This window comes from Heterocephalus glaber, unplaced genomic scaffold (assembly GCF_053883595.1).
Source record: "Heterocephalus glaber isolate CG9 unplaced genomic scaffold, H.glaber_assembly_v1.0 deba00001868, whole genome shotgun sequence".
In the NCBI taxonomy this organism is placed as follows: domain Eukaryota; kingdom Metazoa; phylum Chordata; class Mammalia; order Rodentia; family Bathyergidae; genus Heterocephalus; species Heterocephalus glaber.
This window is the reverse complement of record NW_028258506.1, coordinates 181,920-203,157: the sequence shown is the minus strand read 5'-3', so window position 1 is coordinate 203,157 and position 21,238 is coordinate 181,920.

Genomic DNA, 21,238 nt, shown 5'->3' with positions numbered 1-21,238 from the left:
AGGAGGTTTCAGTTGTGGGGATGGAATTTGGGTGGGAGTTACTCTCACTGCAGCATGTAGGCTTCGGCCAGACTCACTTCTCAAAATAAGCCAATTGTGGGGCTCTTTACAGCCTGCTTTGGGGATAATCAATACTACAGTCCTCTTGAGACTAGGAATCTGAGGGATAAGACCCACACTGGATCTGATTTGTACCAATCAATAGACTTGTATCCTGGACAAAATAAAAATGGAAAGAAGGAAGAATCTCTGTCACTGCTTGTGTATACTGGTTTCCACTTTCTTCAGCCTTCCAATCCTGATTCACACTAGCAATTGTAGGCCTAGAGACCCATAGGTAGAGAAAGATGAGGGACCTCTGCCCCACACCTAAAGGAGTTTAGACAGATGGTTGAACAGGCTTAACCACCTGTGAAGAGCTGCCAGCCTGTGGTTGCACTTTCTTTTTATGCTGTACCCTGCAAAGCTTTGTTTGCAAAAGTTAAAAGCAAAAAAAAAAAAAAAAAAAAAAAGGAAACCAGACCCCAAAATGTGAAAACCCCCAGAACCATTCCCCATCCTCCCTAGTAATGAGCCAATGGACCAGTCAGGTAGAGGCACCCTCAACCCAGAGACAGGACAGGCCCCTGACTACTATAAATTAACACCTTGTGCACCCTTCAATGGTGGCTGTGTTTTGGGCACCCAGTCTGTCTCTCTGAGAGTAGCTAGCTGTACTCTCACATGCTTGCTGAGTGAAAGTACAAACTTTCCTTCTATGCTTTCGATCTCTATCTGATTCTTCCACAACCTTCTGTGTCATTGGGAGAGGCAGGCCTAGGATTGCAGGGACTCTGCCCATCTCCACCCATGACATAATTCCACAGTAGACTTCTAGAACGTTAATCTTTGACTGGTTCTGCACCCTTGATTCCTCTTGTTCTGAAGCTTTCATCTTTTTGGGCTGCAGCGACTGGATCTTCTGTTTCTCCAGCATACAGATAGCCATTGTGGGTTCTTCACCCTCTGATAGCACAGAAGGCTCTGTGGACTCTTCTGCCTCTGATCTTGTAAGCCTACATAATAAATCACCTTTTACAATTATACATATATTTTCTACTGATTCAGTTCCAGTAGAGAAATGTAACTAATTCTCATATGTTGGATATTGTGGACTAAAGCTGCCATAGTATTGATAATAGTCACACATCTTGACACACTGATTTTATATCTTTTGTATTTATATCTTTTGGAATTGTTGGATCATATGTTATTCCTACTTTTATTTTTTATGAACATTACCTTGTTTTCAGTAATGCCTCTACGAATATATATTCTTATCAACAGTGTTCAAGGGTTTTCTTTCTCCACATATTCACAAGCACTGATTATATTTTGTCTTTATAATAATAACACATAAAATGAGGTTTTAATTTACAATACCATCATGATTAGTGAGGTTGAATAGCATTTTGGGTACCTGATGTCTATTTGTGTGGCTTCTTTTCTTGAGAAATTTTATTCAAATTTTTTGCCCACCTAATTGAAAAATAATAATTGTATATATTTAGGGGAAAGAATGTGATACTCAAGACAGGCATTTATTGTGGAATGATTAAGCAAAGGTAATACATTTATTACCTCGAACATTTATCATTTCTTTGTACTGAGTTTATTCATAGCCCACCTAGTTAGCTATTTTTGTTAAAAACCCTATATTGTTAACCAGACCCACATTGCTGTCTAATGAAACCAGAATTTATTCCTCTTATCTAATTGTAACTTTATACCAATTGACCAACCTCTACTTATATCCTTCATTTTCTCCTCTAGTCTTTCCAATCTTTGGTAACTAGTATTCTATTTTTGAGTTTTAAGAGGACAGCATTATTAGATCAAGCAAATGAATGATAAAATTCAATATTTATTTTCTATGCCTGGCTTATTTTAAATAACATAATGCATTCCAGGTTATCAATGTTGAAAATCACAGACTTTGGTCCTTTTGTTTTCTTAATATTCCATTGTGTATAGTTCCATTGTGAATAGTTTGGGAAGAACCGATGCTAGTTCTTATATAAATGCTTTGAAATATTGATCAGTGAAGCCATCAAAACATTTCCTGGGTATGTTATTACTAATTTTATTAAAAGTACTAATTCTATCAGATTACATATTGTTGATCTGCTGAGATTTTCATAATAGTCACCTGTAAACATTTGGACTTTCATGGTATTGCATAGGACAGCTCCTTATTCATATTTGTTAATTTTATTTTATTTTTTTGCTTAAATTCTTTTATTGGTACATTTTAGGTATGCAATACATTTATATTTATCATTGCATGCTTGTAGCTGTACATGATGTATCTTGGTTTTTATTTTTCCCCATTACCTGTGTGCACTTCACCCCTCCACCCTTCCCTATTTATATAGACTTCGTTTCAATTTTTTTTCTTTTCTCATAATTTTTCCTTTCCCTTCTTTCCTCTCCCCATCTCCTTCCACCACCCCTACCACTTTGGACCTTTTCCTATTTCAAAGTATCAATTATTAGTTAGGAATCCTTTTAATCCTTATTTACACTCAGTTCCTCACACTAGAGAAACTATTTGGTATTTACACATGTGTGTCCTATTTATTTCACTTAAGAGTATGGCCTCGATATGCATCCATTTAGCTATAAATGACTCCAGTTTTTCATTCTTTATGGCTGAGTAGAATTCCATTTTATAAAAAAACCCACATTTTCTTTATCAGTTTCCAGTTGATGGGCACTTGAGCTGCTTCCAAGCTTTAGCTATTACAAACTGTGCCACTATGAATATGGGTACATGTATATCACTGTAGTATAATACTTTTAATTCTTTTGGGAAGATACCCAGCAGGGGAATAGCTGGGTCATATGGGACCTCTAGTCCTAGTTCTTTGAGGTAACTCCATACTGACTTCCACAGTGGTTGCACCAGTCTGCACTCCCACCAACAATGGAGAAGTGTTCCTTTCTCCCAACAACCCACCAGCATTTGTTATTTGTTGATTTCTTGATAGCAGCCATTGTTTCTGGGGTGAGGTGGAATCTCAGGGTCTTTTTCATCTCTCGAATGTCAAGTGATGTTGAACATTATTGAATATATTTGTTTGCTGCTTTTACTTCTTTGAGGAATGTCTGCTCATTTCAGATGACCATTTTTGAATTGGGTCTTTGAATTTGGGGGGGGTTGATTTTTTTCAATTCTTTATATATTCTAGATAGTAGTCCTTTGTCTGAGGTACAGCTGCTAAAAATTTTTCCCATATTGTAGGTTGTCTGTTAGCTCTGCTGGTGGTTTCTTTTGCGGTGCAGAAGCTTTTTGATAAGATGAGATCCCAGTTGTTGATTCTTTCTGCTAGTTCCCATGCTGCTGTTTTGTTCATGAAGTTTTTTCCTATGCCAATGTCTTCAAGAGTTCCACCTAACTTATCTTCCAGCAAGTTTACTGTTTCTGTCTTAATATTTACATCTTTAATCCACTTCAATCTTTAGTTTAGTGCATGGTGATAGGTATGGGTCTAGTTTTAATCTCTGGTAGGTTGAAATCCAGTTTTTCCAACACCATTTATTAATTAGGCTATCTTTCCTCCAATGATGGTGGTTGGCTCCTTTGTCAAAGATGAGGTGGCTGAGCATGTCTGGAGTTGTTTCTGGATATTCTAATCTATTACTCTAATGCTCAGTTCTGTACCTTTGCCAGTACCATGCTGATTTTATCACAGTAGTTTTGTAGTATAGTTTCAAGTTGAGGATTGTGATACCCCCGGCCATGTCTCTGTTGCTTAGAATTGCTTTAGCTATTCTAGGTCTCTTATGGTTCCAAGTGAATTTTTGGATTGTTTTCTCTAGTTCTGTGAAGTATATTGTTGGAATTTCAATTGGCATTGCATAGAATCTGTATAGTAGTTTTGGAAATATAGCCATTTTCACTATATTTGTTCTTCCTACCCAGGAACAAGGGATGTCTTTCCATTTTCTTATATACTCCTTGATCCCCTTTTTCAGAGTGCTGTAGTTTTCAGCGTAGAGGTCTTTTGCTTCCTTTGTTAGAGAACTATGTTGAACATGAGTCATGATAGCGGGCATCCTTGTCTTGTTCCTGGTTTTAGAGTGAAAGTTTTCACTTTTTGATGATTTATTATGATGATGGCTGTTGATTTTTCATAGATAGCCTTAATCAGGTTGAGATAAAGACTTTCTCTTCTAATTTTCAGTAGTGTTTTTATCATAAATGGGTGTTCGATTTTGTCAAATGCCTTTTCTGCATCTTTTGAGATGATCATATAGTTTTTAATCTTTGACTCTGTTAATATGGTGTATTACATTTATTGATTTACGAATATTGAACCATCCTTGCAACCCTGGGATAAATCTGACTTGTTCAGGGTGTATGACCTTCTTGACGATCCTCTGTATTCTGTTTGTCAGTATCTCGTTGAGGATTTTTTCATCTATGTTCATTAGGGTGATTGGCCTGTAGTTCTCTTTTTTGGTTGGGTCTTTCCCTGGTTTTGGAATTAAAGTAACACTTGCTTCCAGGAACGAATCTGGAAGCATTGCTTCACTTTCAATTTCCTTCATGAGTTTATAGAGTAATGGCAATAGTTCTTCTTTAAATGTCTTGTAGAATTCAGCATTCAAGCCATCAGGACCTGGGCTTTTCTTTGTTGGTAAATATTTTCTTACATTTTCAATTTCACTCATTGTAATTAGGGTGTTTAGAATTTCTATATCTTCTTCATTTAACTTGGGCAATTCATATGTATCTAGGAATCTGTCCATTTCTTCCATGTTTTCCCTTTTATTAGAGTACAGGTTCTTAAAGTAGGTATTGGTGATCCTCTGGATTTCTGCTAGGTCTCTTGTGACTTCCCCTTTTTCATTTTTTGTTGTATGGATTTGAGCCTTTTCTTTTCTTTTTTTGATAAGATTGACTAAAGGTTTATCAATTTTATTTATTCTTTAAAAAAACCAACTCTGATTCATTATTTTTTTTTATCTTTCTCTTAGTCTCCATTGCATTGATTTCTGCTCTGAACTTTAAAATTTCCTCTTTTGTGCGAGCTTTGTGTTTGTTATTCTCTTCTTTTTCTGAGAGTTTGAGGTTCTGCATTAGGTTATTGATCTGAGGTCTCCCTGTTTTCCTAATATGGGCATTCACTACTATGAATTTCCTGCATAGAACTGCTTTCATTGTGTCCCATAGATTCCTGTATGTTGTACTGGCATTATCATTTACTTGTAGAAACTGTCTAATTTCTTCTTTAATTTCCTCGGTGACCTATTGGTTGTTCAGGATGGTGTAATTCAATTTCCATGTGTTGTGTGAGTTTTGGAGTTTCTCATGTTTTTATGTCCAATTATATTACACTATGGTCTGATAATATACAGGGGGTAATTTCAATTCTTTTACATTGACTTACACATGTCAGATGAGCTAGAATATGGTGTATTTTGGAGAATGACCCATATGCAGCTGCAAAGAATGTGTATTCTGATTTTTGCGGGGTAGAACACTCTGTAAATATCTATTAAGACCATTTGTTCAATAGCTTGGTTCAGTTCTTGAATTTCTTTGTTAATTTTTTGTCTAGATGATCTGTCTATTTGTGATAGTGGGGTATTGAGGTCCACTACTACAAATGTATTAGTGCTTATTTGGTTTTTCATGTCCATTAATATTTGTTTTGTATAGTTGGGGCCATTCATATTTGTTGCATATATATTTAGGATCGTCATCTCTTCCTCTTGGATTGTTCCCTTCAAAGGGATATAGTGACCATCTTTGTCTCTCTTAGTTTTGGTTTGAAATTTATTTTGTCTGCAAATAAGATTGCTACCCCTACTTTATTCTGGGTTCCTGTCATGTGGAGAGAAGTTTTTCATCCTTTTACTTTCAGTCTATGTATGCATCATATTGCTGGATTTTGCTTCTTAATCAATTCGGTCAGTCTATTTCTTTTGATTGGTGAATTCAGGCCATTAACATTGAGGGTTATAATTGATAGATATTGACTCATCCTTGTCATGATGTTTTTCTGTTGTTGGCTCTTATTTATCTTTCCCCCTTTCCCTTTAGTTTCTTACCTTGCCTGGGGGCTTCCCTCTGTTGAGCCTCATGGAGTTGTGACCTTCATTGCCTTTTTGTAGAATATTGCTTAGAATTGGTTGGAGTGCTGGTTTGGTGTTCATGAAATTTCTCAGGTGTTGTCATGGAAGTATCCAATTTCCCCATCGATTTTGAAAGATAATTTTGCAGGATTCAACAGTCTAGTTTGGAAGTTATTTTCTTTTAGGGCTTGAAATATTTGACTCCAGGCTCTCCTTGAGTTGAGGGTTTGTGTTGAGAAGTCTGCCATGATTCTGATGGGCTTTCCTTTATAGGTGATTTGTTTCTTTTCTCTAAGTGCCCGTAGGATTTTGTTTTTCTGTTGAGTTTCTGGCATCTCGACTCTTGTATGTCTAGTTGTAGTATTTTTTTATTGTGGCTAGGTGAAGTTCTATATACCTCACTTCTCTGTATGTCCAGTTCTCTACCTCTGTCTGGGAAGTTTTCCTCTACTACTTCTGTGAACAGTTTTTTTTAATGTCATTTGAAATTTCTCATGTTTTTTTCGTGGACTCCTACCAGTCTTATGCTATTCTTCTTTGGATCCTCTAGCAGCTGCTGAATTGATTTCTCATGGCCCCTTATTATTTTTAAGAAATCTCTGTTTTCATGGTCTTTCACCACAATCCTGTGTTCTATATCTGATATTCTATTTTCAGATTCTCTTAATCTGCCCTGCATGCTTTCAATGGAGTTTTAATCTCCTGAATATCTATTTGAATCTGTTTCATGGGTTCCATTTCTTTCTTATGTTGGCTAATCAGGGTTTCCATTTCTTTATTATGCTGGGCATTTGTGGCTTCCAGCATGATTCTGAGCTCATCTATTTTTTAATCAGTTTTTGTTCTAGAGCCTTTAATCATGTCTTTCACTCTGCTTACCATCTCTGTAGTTATCTGGGAGATTATTTCTGCTTTGAATTTTTCTAGAGCCTCATTCATCTGTTTTGTTACTTCCTGTACTATCAGTTCAGGGTGTCCAGGTGGTTGATTATCAGACTTTTCCACCTCATTTCCCCCAGAATTTTCCTTTTGTGGTGTGGAAGTCTGAGTTTGTGCCTTGCTTAAATGTCTTCTCATTATTGTTTTTGGTACTGTCCTTCATTTAGTTCCTGGGTTGATACTTTGAAGTTGCTTATTGTAAGTATCTTTGTTGATGTATTTAGAATCTAATGGAATGATTGGTTCTCAGATGTATCTTCCAAATATAGCTGGTCTTTAAATTTTTAGTCTCTAATGGCTCTGAGGCTATCTCCTTTTCATTATACCAGGAAGGACAACTGATTAGATCAATCACAACACCTTAGCCCAAGTGATACAATCAGCACCACCATAGCATCAAATACATCATTAGAGAATGACAATTTGTGGTAGTTATTAATCTATCACCTTTAAAAATGAAGGGCCTCTTTCAGGGTATGTCTCTCCTGTCACAACAGACAACATGGGCAGCAATGTGCATTTAGAAGTCAATGAGTCTCAGTAAGCTAATCCCAGACCCGTGAGATTCAGGAAGATTTCTGGCTGCAAATCCCAAGTTGAGTGACCTGTCCTGCTTCAGATTTGCATGCTGCAAGGTTCCATTGCAGGTTACAGCTGCCTTTCCCCTGAAGAAAGTCCAGGTTTTGATGGGAGCTGGTGATCCCTCCAACTTACCAATCATGGTGGTCTGGTGTGCCTTTATTGCAGAGATTCTCTTCATTTTTCCTGTGGGCTTCTTTCCATCAAGGAGCCTGAGAGAGGCCCTCTCTCTGTTCACTTCTGCAGCTCAGGACAATGGGTTTTATGGTCCCCTGTGCCTCCTGTCTTGGTTGCAAGCTGATGGAGCAAGCCAGAGGAAGGAGGTTCCAGTCAGGCTGCAACTGCTCAGCTCCACTTGGCCCCACTAAGCCCTGCTTGGCCACACTGGGGCTGGTGGGCATGCCTGGGGAGGTCCTCATCTGCCTGTCTTGGTCACAATCTGGTGGAGCAAGGTGGAGGAAGCAGTTTCCAGTCTGATTGCAACCGCTTGATCCCACTTGGCCCTGCTTAGCCCCTTATTCATATTTGATTTTGAGCTGTCCATCAAATGTTTTAGCCTTGCTGTTGAATTTCTGCTGTTATCTTTGTTTTTTCTTTGTATGAGAGAGAGTGTTTTTCTTTGGGTGACTATTTTGAAGATAATGATACACAGCATATAAACCATTGTTATTCTGTTATCATTTTGTTATGAAATTTTGATTTATTTTTTCATAAGAATTTGTTGATTTTGTCAAGGTACTCAAAAGACCAATTCATTATTTCATTAATTTTTTTCTGTTTTTATTACTTCTATTTTACTTATTACTGTTCTTTATACTTTCCTTTTTTCTACTAATTCTAGACATAGATTTTAATATCAGTTATGCAGGATGATTAGGCAGGAGGATTACAAGCTTAAGTGGTTCAATTTAGTAATTTCTTGAATTAAAATAAACAATAAAATGGATGGGTCAAAATGTATAATAGACTATGTGAAATAGGAAGAAAAGGTCCAAAGGGGAAGAGGAAATGGGAGAGGTAAGTGAAAGGAAAGAAGGGAAAGGAATAAGTATGAGAAAATGAAAAAAAAACCAGGAACAAAGTCTTTGTCAATAGGGAAGGGTGGAGGTGTTGAAGGGAGGTCAGTGAAATGGGGCAAATAATAAGAATGAAGATGTATCCTGTAAAGGTACAGATTCCCAATGATAAATGTTCTCATATTGTATACATAAAATGTACCAAGAAATATAATGAATTTTTTAAAAGTTTAAATTTTTTTAAAAAATAGAAGGGGATGAAGTTCACAATGGATTACTTGCCTAGCAAGTGCAAAGGACTGGGTTCAATCCCTGGTACCAAATATACAAAAAACAAAAAAAGTCCTTTTACAAAAAATTTAACATAATCACATAGATTTTGTCATTTTTTATTTCCATAGTAATTTATTTAACAATTTTATAAAAACTTTGCTTTTAATTTACTCCTCAATAAATTACTTGTTGAGATTTTCAATAATTTCTACCTGTGTTTAATTTCAACACATGTGCAATGTTTCCTAAATTCCTCCTGTTACTGATTATTATATTTATAATGTGTGTTGAGAAAAAGTACTTTTATGAGTTCAATCGTTTAAAATTTGTTGGAAGTTGCTTTGTGGTCTAAATCTGAACTCTTTCGACCCTATTCTATGTGGCACTGAGAGAGGTAGGTGTGTGCAGTGGCTCTTGGATGGAATATTGTACTGACAGACAAATCTATTGGGCCTTTAAAAGAACACATTTGATGCAAAGGAAAGACTTCTTATTCCTAGCTCACACCACATACAAAGATTAACTAAAAATGCCTCAATGGTATCAATGGAAAAGTTAAAAATAATGAAACCTCTTAGAAGAAAAGAGAAAAATGTCTGGATTCTGCAATTAATTCTTTGATATGAAACTAAGCCCATGAACACCAAAAACAGAAATAGAAAAGTTGGACTTCATCAAAATTAAAATCTTTTATGCAACAAAATACATCATTAAGAAAATGGAAGCTAGTACTGGCATATAAATAAAAACATGGAAAAAGTATAGATATCCAGAAATAAGTTTACAAATTTATGATTAGTTTATTTCAGCAATTTTCCAAGAGTGCACAGTTGGAAAATGGTGCCCAGAAAAATGAAGAGATCCACCATAACTATGAAGTGGAAGATCAAATCACATTACTCATATCACTCAACTACCACCCAAATGAATTAAAATGTAAGTGCAAGATCTCACCCTCTGTGTTTCTGGAAAAGTAGAACTGTTTTTTTAGGCAGAGTGATATGGCACTACAAGAAGAAATGTGAATGAGTGATTGGCTAGATGTTGGTCAGAGTCCACAACATTTTAGTTAGACAGAAACAAGGTTAAGAAATCTATCCATATCATGATAATCATAGTTAATAACAAGAAATTGCCTACAAGAAAAATATTAAGACATCATACAGACCAACAACATATTTGTGAAACACATCTAACTGTCATTAATGTACAATATATGAAAGATTTGTACATATTAAAATCAAAAGGAAAAAAGGGCCAATGTAAAGCAGTGCAAGACATTAATTCATAACACAGGAGGCTATACTCATGATAAAATTAAAAATAAAAAGCATTTCCACAGATGTCAATGTATTAGAATCCTTGTACATTAGAAAGTAAAATATGCCAGGTTTTGAAAAGCAATTTGGGAAGCCAGCCCAGATACCATCCGTAAGTGAGCACAGATCCTTGTGAGAAGCAGTGTGGACTAGAGTAGTACAGCTGCAGGCAGATCCAGCCAGGGCCCTGCCCTGACGCCAGCCACTTGGGCACACTGGCTGAAGACAAAGGACAACCAGAAAAGAGCTCCATACACCCACAAGCATCAGCCAGAGGCCCACCCCAGTACCATCAGCAAGTACACACAGATTCCAGAGAGCATCAGTGTGGACCACAGCAGCACAGCTTCAGGGAGGTCCAGCCTGGGCCCTGTCCTGACCCCTGCCACTTGGGCACATAGGGCCAAGCCAAAGGCCCACCTCGAAAAGAGCTGAACAGCACACAAACAACAGCCAGAGGCTAGCACTTATATCATTGGTAAGTGCATGGCTTCCTACCCAGAAGCCTGCTTAGACACCAGCAACACCAGAGACTGGGGTACACAGCCCCCAGCCACAGGCCATTCAAAACAACAGCTACATAGAGGGCAGATCTTAGCCAGAGGCATGTCTAGATACCATCCTAAATGTTCAGAAGCCCCAGTCAGAAGCTAACCCAGACAAGAGGTCAGCTCGATCCAGAAGGTAACATTCTCAACACAGGAACTGGTGCACTGGTGAGCAGCAGAGAAAACAATATTTGGTGGCTTGCTGAGAATTGAAGACCACTGGGTGAGCACAAAGTTGCCTCAAAAAAAGTGCAGCAGGCTGCATCTGTTAAAAATCAGAAGAGACATAAATAAGTCTAAAAACCAAACTTCCAGATCACCTAAGGCAACCCCAAAGGGAAACAACATGGAATAATCTGATTATACTTACCTTTCAGGTTAAAGTCCAGGCTGAGAAACTTAACAATTTAGGGAGAACCCTCTGAAATTAGAAATAAGCAAAAGAGGTCTGGGGATGTAACTCAGTACGAAGGCAATGGGTTTGATCTCTGGTACCAATGAGACAGAGAAAGAGAGGGGGTGGGGATCATGCATTTAAATTTTAATACATTTGAGTTGGTTTTATTTCTATGTATAGTTGAAGGTAAGAGTTATTTCATCTGGTGTGCATTTCCAGTTCTCCAGGCACCATTTACAGAGGACACTCTCTTTTCTCACTCCATAGCCTTAGAATTTTTTCAAAATGAATCCATGTATAAAATATTGGCCTTATTTTTGGATCTGTATATTTACCCATTGTTATATGTGTTTGTTGTTATGCCATTACTATGCTTCATTTTCTTGATGCTGCCTTTTGATGCATATAAGATTTTAATTTTGAGAAACACAACATATTTATTTTTGCTTTCATTGCTTATGCATTTGTGTCAACACAGAGCTATACCCCCTGAGCTTAGTTTATTCTTTAATTTGAGACAGGGTCTTCCTAATTTGCCCTTAAATATTCACATTACATGATCCCAAAACACAAAGGCTTCAAAGAGTATTTCTTCTCAGAATTGGCAGAAAGCACATGAAAGGATACTTTATTAGTCATAAGGTAATGAAAATCAAAAGTACAATGATAAATGTGACTATGCCACCACAGGTAAGAATGATATTGTGTAATTTGTAAGAAAATGAATGGATCTGGAAACTGTCACACTGAGCAGAATAAGCCATCCTCAATATGACAAATACTGAATGTTCTCCTTGCTGTGTATAATCTGAAAAAGATGAGAAAAATGTAGATTGGAGTAGATATGAACAAAATATACATTGAGATACTCCATATGTAAAAGTAGGGGTACAGCATTGTCGCGGTCCAGCTGCAACCTGTCGAACAAGACCTGAGTGGGGACGTGAGGATTAAGGAAGAAGAAACAGAGAGACGGGAGGGCCCACAAAGACTGAGCAAGCAAGTTTATTTTCACCTCTCTTTTATATACTCAGTGAGTTAGGTCATTAACCATGACCTTTATCCAAAACACCTGCTTCGTTGTTTGCTAGTTTTCTAGACACTCCTCGCCCTCATGTGCTACTTTGTTTCCTGGGGTTACAGAAGGTTCACCTTGTTGCTAGGGCAAACTCTAAAGGGAAACATCGGAGTTAGTGGAGACACGGTCCCCCATTACATAGTCTCCTGGCTATTTATAACAAAGGGTAAACTTAAAATGAAGCTTTTTGACTGACACTGCTCCCCACACAGCATAGCAGGAGTGTAGTGGGGGTGAAAATTGTCAAAGTATGTTCTGTACAAATATCCCCAAAATTAATCTGTATGATCAATAAAAAGAATAAAGGTAAAGTACAATGCTATGACACTTTACATAAAAGAAGGAGCTATAATTTACAAAACAGGAAAAATAACAAGTGTTAACATGAATGCTATAAGCTGACACAACATAGTGAATATAAAATACATCAGCCATTGTGAAAATGGCAGTTTCAAAAAAATAGTTAAGCATGTAGTTATTACCTGATCCAGCAGTTTTACCCCAAGGTAGATTTTTCTAGATAATTGCAAGTAAGTGCTCAAAGAACAAATGTACATGAAAATGCATGGCAATGGTATTTGTAATAGCCAAAATATGGGAAACATCTAAATGTCTATCAATGAGTAAATGCATAAGCATTGTGTGCATACATAAGAGTAGAGTATTATTTAGCCATAAAAGAAAAGGAAAAGATTAACAGTACTGATAAAGCTGTCAAAAACAGGGAAGGAAGGAATGGAAGAGGGGAGGAAGGAAGCTAAAGGGGAAAATACATGGGAAGGAAAGAAGGAAGAAAGAAATTATGGAAACAAGGAAATGATGGAGTAAAAGGAAGGAAGGAAGGCAGGAGGGAGGCAAAAGGACCGCAAGTGGAATGTAAGGAAAATATTGAAGATGACAGGGAATGTAGTGACATCTTAGAGTTGCCTTATTCATGACAGGATATGAATGAAATGAACAAGTTCTCTTCAAGGAGTAGTTTTCACATTGAAAATCCAGTCATTGTTTTTACAAAGTGTAAGCTAGCCATGTTTGAATGGTGAACTCCGTGTCAGTTATACTTCATCTTAATGGTTATTTCTTTTGCAAAATGTGGTGAATGAAAGAAAATATCTCAAAGAAATATTTTCAGGATTAAATGAATACATCTAAAATCAACAGGGTCAGAGATTCAGCTCAGTGGTGCTGCCACCTCACAAGCACAAGGTCCTGAGTTCAATCCCCAGTACCAAAAAATAATAATAAAAATTAAATTTTAAAAATGAAAGCAACAAGCAGAATTCTCAGATGCTAACCAATTTGCCTTGACTATTGTGTTTTTGTCAATTCATTTTTTTAAAGAAGACAAGAATAAACTAAAATGAAAATGAAAAATATTAATATTCAAGGAAATAATTTTGCAGTAATACTTTAATAGGTACATAATATTGTATATACTGATGAGGTAGGAAGTGATGTTTTGATACACATATACTTAGTAGTATTATCAAATCAGGGCCATTGACACATACATCACCTCACATATTTAGCACATCATTATAGTGAGAATATTTAAGGTTATTAAGGAGATAATTTTTGAGGATACCATATTGGTACTTCATGTGTTAAGTACGTTAAACATGAAGTTAGAAATATCAGGAATACTTGTAAGAAAATTGACCAAAGATTAAGTGGATTTTTTAAAATTTATTTTTATTTGTATGTATTTGCATTGCATAATGATTACATTCTTCATGGGGAATTGGTACATATACATAACACATCTTAATTCTTTTTTTCATACATTTATCTCCTATTCCAACAGGAGAGTATTCTTGACAATTAAATAATGAATGTTGAGGAGAAATGTATTTGGCAAACAGTTTTGGGTGGCACAAAAGAAACATGAAAGAATGAGGCATATAAGGAATGTATATAAAACTTAGAGTTCAATTGCTAGAAATAAGGCTGAACATGCAGAGAAAGAACTATTGAAGGTCTAATTTAATATATTAGAAATTTCATAGGTAATTAAAACTAGAGCTCAGTTCATATACTATGAGAAGAAGCACATTATGAGATCATAAGGAAGCAGGAACTGGGGCCAAATGGAGGCAGAGGGAACAATGAAGAGCCTGTTGAGATAATTCTGAAGAGAGAGACTGGTGACCTGCTTTAACCTGATCTAATTTCATGCCAGTGAGACTAGTATATTTGGGAAGACATATGTATTAGTTTTTTATTAATGTAGTAAAAGTATCAGGTTCTTATCAGGTGAGATTTTTTCTTTTTCTTTTGGTACTGGGGATTGAACTCAGGACCTTGTGCTTGCAAGGCAGGCACTGGAACCATTGAGCTAAATTCCCAGCCCTAAAAAGCCACATCTTCTTTTTCTTTCTTTCTTTTTTTTGGGGGGGGGTGAGATTATTTCTGACAGTGGTATATTTTTGTTCTGAGTTAATTAGTGAGAAGATATCTGACTTATTTCCTTTAAGATTTTAAGATATTCTATCTAAACAGTTAAGATTGATTTGTACAGTGCAAGCTCCTTACAGCTGATGAAGCAATTTAGGTGACTATAGGCTGGTAAGATGAGAATAGAAATAGCAAAGGATGGATTCAGAAGTGGCCAGTGTGAGCTAAAAAGTATAATCAAGGAGATTGCTACAAGGCAGGATATGGGTGTGAAGAAAAGAGAAGAACTCACTATGCCTCCTGGGTTGGGGATGTGAATAAGTGGATGAATGGAATTGCATCTATTAGTCAGGAAGTGATATAGGTAGAGTGAAGTGTGTAGGAATAGAATAATTGATTAATGGGTTTTAGAAAAGGAATGAAATTGAAATATTGAAAAATCATGATATTTGCCTTAGGGAATGAAATGCCAACTCAGAACTAAAGACACTGGACCATCAAAGATAAGAGACCTCAATGATCCGGTGATGTTGTGATGCTCCAGGACAAGATTACACCAGCTGAAGACATCCTGGGAAGAACAAAATCTTCATCTGTATAGTCCCTCATCGATCTAGGAATTCTGCTGCTCTCCAATCATCTGTTACTTTTGTTTCTCCTGATGTACTGAACTCTCTGACCTAAGTCATTTTTTTACACTTTGTTTATCCCAAGGTATGATAAGCTTGGAGGCTTTCATCTTTGCTGCCCAGAGCAGCACTGATCAGGCCCAAAGCTCAGCTTCTTCTCAAAGTCTTATTTTTTTGACCTTTTCTGTATAATAAGTCAATTCACCTTGTGCTGTCATGGCTCACAGGAGACTAGGACTTACTGAAAAGGTTCTAGTGATGTCCCCTATCCCTGTTCCCTATAGTTCCTGAGCACTGTGATCAGGTACATGGACAGGAACAGTCCAAAGAGAAAGAGCTGCAGTTTAAGATCTTCTGAGAGGCCCAGGAGGAAGAATTGTGATGTGCCTGTGTGGTTTTCTGCTCTCAAATCACTGATGTATCTGCTGAGTAAAAGTCAAATACAAATTCTAAGAACAAGAAACTGGTACCTTGAGTAGTTATCACTTTACAGTATCACCCTTTAGATGAATTCTTCATCTCTTGATTCTGGCTAATGAGAGTAGTTCTATAAGCCAAGAGATATTTTTTTCAATTTTAAATGTGTATAATTTCTAGTAATTTTTTTAATTCAGCAGAAATTTCTGTCATATACTCCCTAGTTTTAATTGTCCTACAAGGATCAGTACCATAAATAATTTTTTCTTTGGCATATTCTTTCCAAAATAATTGAAAACGTATTTACTTTTATTTCACCCATAGTTTTTCAGTCTAATAACTCAAAAATAACAAATAAGCATAAACTTTCAGCTCAAACTTTATTGTATAATTCAAAACTTCCTAGTGATATGACAATTAATGTCATGTTTTTTCTGAATATGTGATTATTAATGCTAACTCAATTGTGAAGTTTAAAGATGCTCTTTTAACTGTAATTCAATAAATGATAACTTTCATTGTTATTACAAATTATTAAAATCATTCTCTATGAGGGAAATCATATGTATAAATCTCTCTCTCTCTCTCTCAAGGTACAGTATATGCCTATCATTTAGAAATTTAGAAATTATCTTCTTTATTCAGACTTCCTTAAGTATAATTTTCACCCAACACTTATCATCTGTGTGACTCTGAGAAGTTAATTACCTGTAAATACCACACTTGTATAGTAAGAGTGGTAAATATTCACTAATAGGTAGAGATGGAGTATGGAAATATAAGGTGTGATTGAAACATACAGTGAATATTTAAATAAAAGCAAATTATTACAATAGAAGGACACATTGCCATTAATCTCTTTCAAAATACTCCCCTCTGCTTTGAACACACTTATCTCCTATTTCCTGCCACTTTCTGCAAACCATCTTTGTTGAGCATATATGAAATGTGATAAAAAATAATATGATGAAGACTGCTGATGAATGACATCCAATGAAAATGAAACTTCATAAAAATATTGTAGTATGCCCTTATATAACTTATTCACCAGATCTGGTAACATGACAATTTTTGGTCTTTCCCAAAGTCAAAATTGCCTTAAAGGTAAATGTTTCGAATCAGTTCAGGACATTGTGGACATCATTATAGCACAACTAAAGACACTCACAAAAATAGGAATTCCAGAGCTGCTCCAGAAGGTAGCAAGAATAGTGGGATAAAAGTGTTTGAAGCAAAGGAGAGGATTTTGTGTGAGATTAATGGTGATGTGTCCAATATGTTTTTTGGTGTGGTAACTTTAAAATTTACATCTTTGATCATACTATGTAAAAGGCAAAAGCTTTATATGACCTGATGAGAAACCAGAGTATGATCACACTATATAAATAAGATAATTCACATAATTTTTCTACTGTAGGTCTTGAAACATACAACGAGCATTTCATAAATGTAAAATTCTGTTCTTAAAAGCCAAATTAACCTATTTTGCATGGTTTCTTTTTCACTTCACAATGTCTTTCTTGCATGAACATCATTTATCGATAATCTCTAAAGCTTTATTATAGACACATTCTTGTAAACATCATTATAAATACAGCAGATTGGTTACCTCTTTTGATCACCATACAGCATTTCTAATTTTTGAAGACCCCTCTGTCTCCTTCTGTCAGGAAATGACTGTCCAGGGAATTCTTCCAAAAAGAGAAAAAACAGTGTGACCTACTAAGGTAAGAGGAGGAAAGAAAACCACACCACAATTAAAATCAAATGTAAGTCATACATGAGACTGTATACACAAGTGTACATTCTCTTGATTGGGATGTAGTGTATATCGTGTTAACATCAGAAGAGGTAATTGCTAAGGTATGTGTTTTATGTAGTATCTAAGGTTTCTGCCTCAAACCATCTAAAAATATAAAAAGGCAAAAGTAGCCAGGCACAGTGGTGGATGTCTACAGTCCCAGAATTCTGGGAGGCTGAAGCTGCAAGATAACAAGTTTGAGAGTTAGGATGAGTCGTTGTTAATGAGGGGTTTAAGGAAAGAAGAAACAATCCTGGCTGAGGGAAGTAATGTGCCATTGAACTGTCAAATGAGAACTTGGTACAGGAAAGAATCTGAGAGGCCAATGTGCTGGACAGCAGAGAATCAGGACAAGCAGAGGGTGTGAGGCTCACAGTTGAGATTCCCTTGCTCTTCTTTAAGTCCCAGTCACATTGGTAAATTATTATTTCTTTGGGGTCTGATGTGACAGTCCTGGCTCATATGTCTTTCCAGGAATGTACATGGGCCAGTTATATATAGTGTGGGTTCTGATCAAATACAAATGTTTAATGTACAGTAAATATTAAGATCAAACTATCAAATGCATCACAAAATCTAACCTCCCAGCTTGGAATATTCATGAATGTATACCAAAAAAACAAAAGAATGCAGTTAGTACAATAAATTTATGTCTATTTTAAGGGCTGTGGGTACAGCTTAGTCAGAGAAAGCATGCCTAGAATGTGCCAGTCTTTGGGATTCATAGCCATTACTGAGAAATGAAAAGAAGAATATACATTGGATAATTAATACCAATTCTAGAAATGGAAAGCAATTTCATATATGGACATTTGTAAACATACTGAATCACAAAATAGGCCAATGAAGATAAATAACCATAACAACAATATTAAAATGTTATTTTTAAAACAGTGTCTGTTACTGTGTTTAGCAGCTAAGGCTGAGCTTGCCAGTGAATGAAAAACAAAACAAAACAATTCCCTAACCCAAAAAAGAATGCCTGTTTTCAAAGTATAGCCAACAGGAGGAGCTTTGTACAAACACTCAAGTATTCATGTTAAATTAATGAACGTGTCAAGACAATCTCCTCCAAATTGAATAATTTGATATTTTTTAACTGTTTAAAAGATGGATGAGAAAAGGTAATTCAAGTGAGTGTTGAATATCAGAATTAATGACATTAATGTTATCCATGTCATGGACCCTAATATAAGATGATAGCCACAAAAATTTGTAACTAGTAACCATTAGAAACACGTGGAATCTACTAGTAAAAATAACGGATAGAAAATACATGTGTGGGGGCCTGGGATTTAGCTCAGTGGTTTCGCTGCTTGACTGCAAGCGCAAGGACCAGAGTTTGATCCCTGGTACCAAAAAAAAAAAAAGAAAAGAAAAAAAAACAACTATGCATGTCCTATTTATTTCACTTAAGAGTATGGCCTCAATGTGCTATAAATATCTGTGATATCTCATTCTTTATGGCTGAGTTGTACTCCATTTTATAAAACAAACAAACAAACAAATACGTCTTCTTTATCCAGTCATCAGTTGATGGACATTTGGGCTGTTTCCAAGATTTAGCTATTACAAACTGTGCTGCTATAAACATGGGTGCACATATATCACTATAGAATAATGGAAAATAGTTTCTCTGGTGTGAGAAACTGAAAGTGTAAATGAGGGACAAAATGTATATTCGATAATGTAAAATAAGAAGAACAGGTCCAAAGGAGAAGTGGAAGTTGGGGGGTAGGGGAAAGGAAGGAAGGGAAAGAAAAATATGAGAAAAGGAAGAAATGGAAATAAAGTATTGTAAATAGGGAGGGGTGCAGGGATTGAAGGGAGGGCAGGGGAATGGGGAAAAATAAGAACCAAGATATGTCATGTAAATGTACAAATTATCAATGATTACTGTCATCATATTGTATAACTAAATTGTTCCAATAACCTTAACGAATTAATAAAAAAGAAAATACAATTAGAAAAATACAATCACATTTGGAACAAATTAGGCAATACCTTGTGCATCACATGCAGCATGGTTCTTTGATGTCTAGTTAAGAAATAAGTAACAAGGGAATCTGATAGGAGCCTACAATTTATAAGAAAGAGTAAGGAAGAATAGATGACTCCAAAAAGTTATGCTTACTGCAGAGAGGCTCTAGATTCCAAGGGTAAGACAAGAAAATGCAAATATTGGCAAAAACTAGTCTCCATGGAAACTAAAGTTTTTTTCAAAATACAAGGTCTTCACTTTCACAGACTGAAGAACTATGTCTCAGTCGATATTCCTGAGAAAAAGCCCAGTACCCATGCTCTCTCCTCTTTTCTTCTTACTCTGCCAGGCTCACTGAGAAACACTGATATTCAGATGTCAATGAAGCTTTGCCTTCTCCACAATCTGTACCTATGAAGCCCACTTTGCTTTTCATGGAGGTTGGGTCAGAGAATCACAGGTGAGTGGTAACTGTGGCATCTATAAATTTTCCATGGTCTCGCAGGTTAAATTCTCAGAGCTCATTAAATAAATTTTGTTATTTTCACTCTCCACACAATTCAGCCACCATGAGGTAGAAAGAACAATAATTTTTTCCATCAATTTTCTGTCAATGTAGGTATTTCTTGGGAAGGTGAATTTATTTAAAGGGAAAGTTTCAAATTTGATTTGATTTAAGTCACTAGGTGTCCTAGTGAGGAAAGTTGATTTCTAAAATAAATTAATACAAAGAACTATTTTGTGTGGTATTCATTCCCTGAAAAAATATCTTTGCAGATTTTGTGGATCTGTTGGTGTCCAAAATGTAAAGGAAGCAATACAATTTTATCTTTAATTTTTTTCTTACTTTTATGTATATTTTATATTTGTTTTATTAATTAACAGGTTACAATGTTCATTGTGATATTTTGAAGATATAAGAGAGTGTGCAATCTTTAAACATAGCCAATTAGTCTATGCATTGCATTATGTAGATATTTTGGTAGAGAGAACTCAAATTTTTGCAAGAATACAACATACCACTAAATAAAATAACCATATAAAGTAGATTTCATAAACTTCTCCCTTCTATCTAAATGGAATTTTATCCCCCCCCCCCTTTTTGAGACAGAGTCCCACTAGATAGTTCTGGCTGGACTTGAGCTCGCCATGTTGCTCAGGCTGGCTGCAAACGCACTGTAACTCCCTTATCTCAGCCACCTGAGTGCTGAGATTACAAGCATGCACTGCCAAACCTGAATCCCTGGAACTTTATTTCCTTTCACCAAAACTTTCCCCAAACACTTATATTAGTCACTTTCCTATCACTGGGAAAAATATGCTTGACACATGCAGCTTAAAAGAGGAGAGGTTTACTTTGGGTTAAAGTTTTCAGAGCACTCATTCCATGGTCAGTGGGCTCCACTGCAGACACATCATGGTGGAAGAGCTGTTCACTTCATGCCAGTCATGCAGCAGCCAGAAAAGGGAAGCACTGGGGACAGAAATACAGCTTCCAGGTTATTCCCCTTTGACACACCTCCTCTGACCAGGCCCCATCTCCTAAAAGCACATAAACTACTAAACTCATGAATCCACTGGTGAGTATAGTGCCCTGTAACCCAATCACATTTTAAAAGTACTATCTCTTAACATGTGAGGCTTTGGGAGGACACTTTATATCTAAAGCATGACCCCATTGCAGCCTAAATTAACCCCTCAGTTTATATTTTAGATCATTTTATTAAAATTTTTATATAAGACT